We start from the raw sequence: 7,113 nt of genomic DNA, 5'->3' as shown, positions 1-7,113 counted from the left end.
GATCCAAATATCATGATATCTGTATATCGAGGACAGACTGAGATGGCTGTGTGTGCGTAACCTTCTATAGTTCCTTGCAGTGTTTCCTGGGACCTGTACGTTTCTGTCCCTTGCTAGACGCCCTCGATGAGGTGCTGTTGCTGGGCTCAGAAGCCAGGTGCTCTACTTGCAGTAGGCGTGTCAATCGTCGACATATGTCCAGACGGTAAGAAAAGCCGGGCTTCGGCTTCATACCTCCTGGATCATGCGGCCCAACACTGGCTTTTGCGGGAGCCTTCATGAACATCAGGCCCCCGGTGCTATGCTGCAAGGCACCCGGACGGGGCTACAGTGCCTGGTCACCCCGAGGGACTTCCTGGCCACCGGCGTACTCCTTCTTGTACAGGGGGCATCACCAGGATCCTCCTGTGTAAGGCTGTCTGAGGCAGGGCTCCCATCACCACTGAGATGTGCAAGCCGTCCTCTTCTGGCTGGCCGATATGGTCAGGTTTCCATGAACTTAAACTCCAGATAATGTGGTAAATGTCCACGTAAAGCAAGGCTTTGCACATTCCTCCAAATCCACGTGAGTGGTGGATGTGCACGTGAAGCTGTGCGCATTTTCTCTAAAATCCACATAGCTGGTAGATGGGCACGTGTTGCTTTGCCCATTTTCTAAAATTCCACTTAGGTGGTAAATGGGCACGGGATTCTTTGCCCATTTCTCTAAAATCCTGTCAAGGTAAGGGTTACGCGTGCTGTCTTCGTTCCCTTTGTTTCAAAGTGGATTAACACCCCGGTACCCTGGGTTCCACTCAAATAGTGTGTCTTGGTCGACACACCCTGGAGACAGCACTCCCCTCACCTCTGAGGAGGGTGCTGGAGCTGCTGTTCCCGACCGGCCATTACGTCCGGGTGACAATAGAACCCCAAGGAAGTCCAGAGAGTGCTCTTTGCGCACCGTCTAAAAATCCAGGTGAGTGGTAAGTGTGCACGTTATCCTTTGCCGCTTTTCTAAAATCCACGTAAGTGGTGGGTGGGCACGTTAGGCTTTGCCACTTCTCTAAAATCCCACGAAAGTGGTAGGTGCGCACGTTCTTCTTTGCCCACCTTCCTGTATGGTGAGGGTTACACGTTTCGGATTTTGTTCCCTGTTTCGGAGAGGGTTAGGCCCCGATTTCCTGGGCTCCTCTCAACCAGTGTGTCTCGATCGACGCACTCAGGAGGCACTGCCCCCCTCGATATCAAGGGGTACTAAGAGGGTGTCTTCTGGCGAGCAGGATCCTCTCCGAGGAGTTGAATCCCTCGCTCCATGGGCTGTCCTCGTGGTAATGTTGAGCACTGCTCCCCTTTCAGGAAAGGGTCACCTGGAATGGGAACAGTATTCCTCCGCTGAGGAAAAACGAAGGGTGCCTCTTTCATGAGCGCCACCTCCGAGGAGGATTTTTTTGGCACAGCTGGTACGGTGGCCCCTGCCGTCCCGCAGTTCTGGGCACCAAGCCAGCCACCCTCAGTACACCAGAGGTTAATCTCGAGAGACTGATTCCCGTGGTAGACTATTGGTAGCCTGGTTTCTACTACCAATCTTGTCCCAGCGGGACCTGCACACTGTGAGGCTCTAGTAATGTCCCTTGGCAGCCTAGGCTTCTGGCCGCAGGGAGTAATGTCACTGACAGCCGTCTAAGTCCAGGACAGGGGCAACTCCCATAGCGATATGGTGTAGTTGGTATTTTGGCTTCAGACACGGGTCACGACAAGGCGTTCCCCATAGTGACCCCTAGAGGACGCAGTGTCTCGTTTCTCCTCAGGGAACCATGGTTACATAAGTAACCCGAGACGTTTCCCCGGTAAAGGCAGAACACAAAGCAGTGCAGCACCGGATTTTGAATGTGCAGCGCTCATGTTTCATAGCCTTTTGAATTTGAATCATCACATTGAGCAATATCGCAATTCTGGTCTTTCCGTCCCCAAATTTAAGACCTCTTGAAATCATATTTAAGACTTTAATGTACAATTTAATACTTTTTAAGGCCTTAAATTTGATACAACTAAATGTAATACTTTTTAAGACCCCGCGGAAACCCTGATTACTCAACTCCTTATGCAATATGAAAAACTGTCATAAAATATATGTAAGAGCTTCATCCCCCTTAAAAGAATAACACTATTACAATAACAGTACTTTTAACATTACTAATATATATTAATACAATGACAAAAATTATTAAATATTTTCTTTGTACTGCAGTGACAAAATATTCAAACTTTTCAATTGGATTCAATAAAAAAAATAATTTTTGTTTGAAGAAAACCAGCCTCCGCTACTTTTTGATGATGGACAACATGGAGTGTTTTATCTGATAGGTTCGGAGCAGGAAGAAACAGACATGTTTTCAAGGACGGCAGACTAATTGGTCCTGTGTGTTTTATTATGGACACGGGACTGTATCTTTAATACTGCAAAGCCAGGGTTGATTGCTTCAGGTCGGCCTTTGTGTGGGCATTTAATATGTTCATGTAATACATTTACGTCCATATTTCCTTTCACACAGAGCTGGGATGCCATGGCATCAGAGACATTTTATTTTGCAAGTAAACGAGAAGGCAGTGCTACGTGATGCCAGAGGAGATTCAAATTAGCCCTTGAGCTCAAGCAGGAACAATTCGTAAGGTATGGCTGAAAGGCACAGAATTCAAAACCAACCGTAATAAAAAAAACGAATCATACTGTTAGAATGTATAATGTACAAAAAAATATCAAAAATGAATCTAAAATAACAATACAATACAAACAAGTAAAATATGTTATTTACAAACAAACAAACATATAAAGTTTATATTTATGTGTTTATTTAAATGAAATTGTAATGATTATAATGCTAATGACTAAAAAAAGTTTAATCATGCGACCTGAAATATGCTTCTTTATTATTAGAATTACTATTATTATTTATAACAATAATTTTTAGGTTTGATATCAAGTAAAATCTTAAAGCAGTATTATCTTAAAGTGCCCCTATTATGCCATTTTTACGGTACCTAATATTGTTTTGGGAGTCTCCTACAATAGGATTACATGCATGCAAGGTCAAAAAACGCTTTTGTTTTTCTCAAAATATGCTTTTAATATCACCTCATTTTCCAGCGATTCTGAAACTATTAGTTCGAAGCAGTTCAAAGATTCAGTCTCTCTAAACCCCTCCTTTCCGTGTGCCTGCTCTGCTCTGATTGGTCAGATGGCCCAGTCTGTTGTGATTGGTCTACGGCGTACAGTGCATGTCGGAAACGACACGCCTATTTCAATAGTTCTGTATTTTGAAGCTCTGTAGAAAATATAAACATAGATTATTTATCATACTTACAGGTTGTGATTCAGTGGAGCAGCTGATCCATCTTTCAACAGCAAGCGTTTTGTCAATCCATCGTTGAACTCCTCGAGATTAGAGAAGCAGTCATCAGTAGAATGACGTGTTTGTGAGCCAGGTCAAGTTCTTCATGGCCGGCCAACATAGAACACAGGTGCGCATTATGCAAATGTGTTACCCTGAGACCTGTAGCCGTCACGGAAGTGGGATTCGAATTACTAACGACTCGTTTCAGCTGTTCAGAGTCGATTCTTTATTTTGGGAGACAATAACTTTATTTATCGTGCACTTTCAGCTTTACAACTTTGCAGATCATTTACATTCACATACAGTTACATTACAAACTGCATGAAAGGCAATATTGGAAATGACATAATAATGGCACTTTAAAGTAACGGCTGCACTTTTTACTGTGTTTTTTAATTTATTTATACAGTATACAGTATCTGTGGCACATCCTCCTGTTGTTCTCTATTGAAATTTTGGCCTCAACAAGACGAAAGCTTGTCAGAGAACAGGTCAGTTTTAATCTGACAGGGACATCCTCACAGCAATATGCCTCTTGCCCTCTCTAAACTTGCCCTTCCCCTTTAAACAAAACTGACATCTTTAATAACATTTCTCAGCCCCTCAGCTACAAGTCAGAGTCTGAGCAAACAAGGTTCTCTTCCATACTAGCTCAGAGAAGAGTCTATTACTTTAACTATGTTAGGTTAGCTCATCTCATCTCAGAATGCAGGACTGCACAAGGGGTCAGTAAATGAGAGGGGTGTTTTATTTTTTATTTTTTTGGCTTCTTCAAGTGTTGTAGATGGTAACTTTGATCAAAAAGGGGCTTGGGCGACTACTGTTGTCATTGTATTTTCTGTCATATGGTCTTTCATTTCTACATTTTGCACTCTTCTCTTCTCTTTTTGACTGAGTTGCAAACCACAAGAGAAAAGCTTCAAAAGTAGCTCCCACTGCTAATGTTATGGATGATCGAAGCATGAGCAAAATACATTACATGGCTGTTGGGATACGGACAGTGTAAGCAGGGGGTGCTGGTATATGGATGTGTTTGTGCATGAGTTTATGAGCCAAGTGTCATGGGAAAATACACAGAAACATGTTTGAATATCTGAGGCGATAAATAAGTGTAACTGTGAATGAAAGCACATAAATCTGATCTGCATAATGAGGCAGTTCTGCTCTCAGTGGTTAATATTGACGGTTTCTTTATGTTCTCAGTATAGTTATTAGTACATTCTAAATTTTATTTGCATTTTGAGGTTTGCCTGAACTTTTATCTGAATGTAATCAAGGTCGCAGGACCCTGATGTGTCAATGGACCAATTTCTAAATTCAATGGCATGAAATATTGCATGGTCGATTAAAAAACATGTGCATGTGTCACAAAGGGACATTCATCATGATGGGCATTAAAAGGCCACAATGATTCCTTCATGGACACGCACATACCCAATTAATGACCTAACAATATATGAACTCTTATCTGAAAGTCAGTACACTGTAATATCCAAGGCACTGCTTAAGAACTGTCCAAGATGTTTCATTTGAAACTGATGTGGTATACAAGGATTATTGATAATTAGAGATGAGGTCTAGAGAATATTGTGTGTGTGTGTATAAAACTTGTTGATGAGGTTGTGCACTGATTGTGTAGAACATGCCCTCACACTGAGCAGCTTGGCTCCAGTCATGTCTCCAGTATTTTCTCCTGAGTATAAGAAGAAAAATCTCTTTCTCCCCACCTCAATCACTCTCACATACTTATAATGGTGCTTTTGACAAAGTGAATCATCATTGTTATCAACCATTTGAAACTGAGCATCACTGAAAGTGCTCTCTACTGGTTTGAGTCCTACAGCATCTCATGGGAAAAACCATGCTTTCATGGAGGAGAAGGATGTTTGAATCACCCTAGCAAACCACTGGAGTACCCCTGGGATCGGTGCTGGACCCCTTTCTCTTTTTGCTATGGAGCTTTCCTTCCAACAATCCCATGCTCTCATCACACATCTCTGCCTGCATTTATGGCCTTTCATCTTGAACTCAACGAAGGAACGCCACCTCCAGCCTCTCTTGAATAGAGTGGTGCAGGTATGATGTCAGAACCCGGAAGACTAATTTTCCACTGACTTCTTCCGGAATTGAAGTAGTGGTTAATTAGTCTTCCTGGTTCTGACGTCATACCTGCACCACTCTATACAATATTTTATTAATAACATATACATTTATTTTTTGCACTGCATTGAATGTTTTTTCTCATAGTAGTTGTGACAAATCTGCACAGTATGAGTAAAGGCCTAACTTGATTCAGGCTCAACTTACTTAAAAAAAAAAAAAAAAAAAACTATTAGCAGAATCCAGTGCCTCCATACCACACAAGTGCTACTGTACATAATAACCATGCATCTGGCCACCTGTTCAGTAAGGGGGAGAAATACCTGTGCGTAGGAGATTCAGAGGAGCCCTGACACATTGTGCTCATTTCAAAAGCAGGTACATAATCAGGAAGTGACACCAGTGCTTTCTCCATCTTCAAGTCAGCCTGCCAGCCTTTTTAATTAGCCAGGTAGATGGGGCTAATCATAAACACCTCCGCTCTGACAAACATAGAGGGGAAAAAAATGAATGGAGAATGGAAAATAAAAATAACATGGTCCGCAGATGGTGTCTGTGACATCCTGTTTCACTCAAGATGGATAGCAGGGAAGAGATGGATACCACAATCCCATCAGTAAGGGGAGAGAGACAGAGGCAGGTGAGGAGGAAAATGTGCATATGCCAGCATGTCTCAGTGAAGGCCCACCAGCATCTTCACTCTCCCTTCCCATAGATTCCCTTCTTCTCTCCACTATTTAATCAGAATGTTGTCTTGATCTTTGCTAAAAGTTTATCTCTCACTTTAAATGGCCTTCCATATCTTTTCTACTTTCCTTTACAATTAAAAAAAAGTAACTTTGCCCCTGACTGCCCCATCTCTATCTCTCTCTCTATTTCTACCTTTCCATGAAAGAATAAGAACAAACTTTGATGACGAATAAGCCATGGAACACTGGCAACAGTTGCCTTGGTGATCACAGTGGTAGTTGTCACTGCTGGCTGAGAACAACGCACGTCACCAACTGCTTTTAGAAGCTGAGCCACTGATTATGGCACTTGACCAGACACAGACCAAGAGGACCATAGGTCAAGAGAATCTTTGAAGAGATAGTTATGAAAATTAGTTGTTAATGTACCCTCAGGCCATCCAATATGCAGGTGATTTTTTTTCTTTGACAGAACAGTAGAGAAGAACTGTTGCTGAAACCATGGTTCTTGGTAAAGGCAGGTTAAGGGCTACAGTCAATTTGAGAGGTAACAAAGCTTATCAGGCAACACACACACTCTAAAGGTTCTTGATGATATACTAAAGTCTTATGAAGTGAAACGATCAGTCTGTGCAAGAAACTAAATATTATTTACTGAACATTATTACCTGGATGAGCCAGTTTACCGAATAAAAATCGAACTTAACCATCTGAAATAGGCTCAAGTAGAACGGATCCAAAGGTTACTTAATCAAAACTAGGATGTCACTCTGACATGAAATAAGCCAAAATACTGGCATATATGATCCTGTGATGCCGGTTTTTGCCAACTAATTCAATTACCCCAAGAATACTCTAAATTGAGGAAACAGTTTGGACTTGAAAGAGAGGGGGGGGGGGGATTTAAAGTTTTTTTTTTTTTTTTTTTTGGTTTTTGTAAAAAGGGTGATTAA

Source organism: Sinocyclocheilus grahami, unplaced genomic scaffold, assembly GCF_001515645.1.
Source record: "Sinocyclocheilus grahami isolate Dianchi unplaced genomic scaffold, SAMN03320097.WGS_v1.1 scaffold17.1, whole genome shotgun sequence".
Lineage (NCBI taxonomy): Eukaryota > Metazoa > Chordata > Actinopteri > Cypriniformes > Cyprinidae > Sinocyclocheilus > Sinocyclocheilus grahami.
This window is presented reverse-complemented; position numbering follows the sequence as displayed.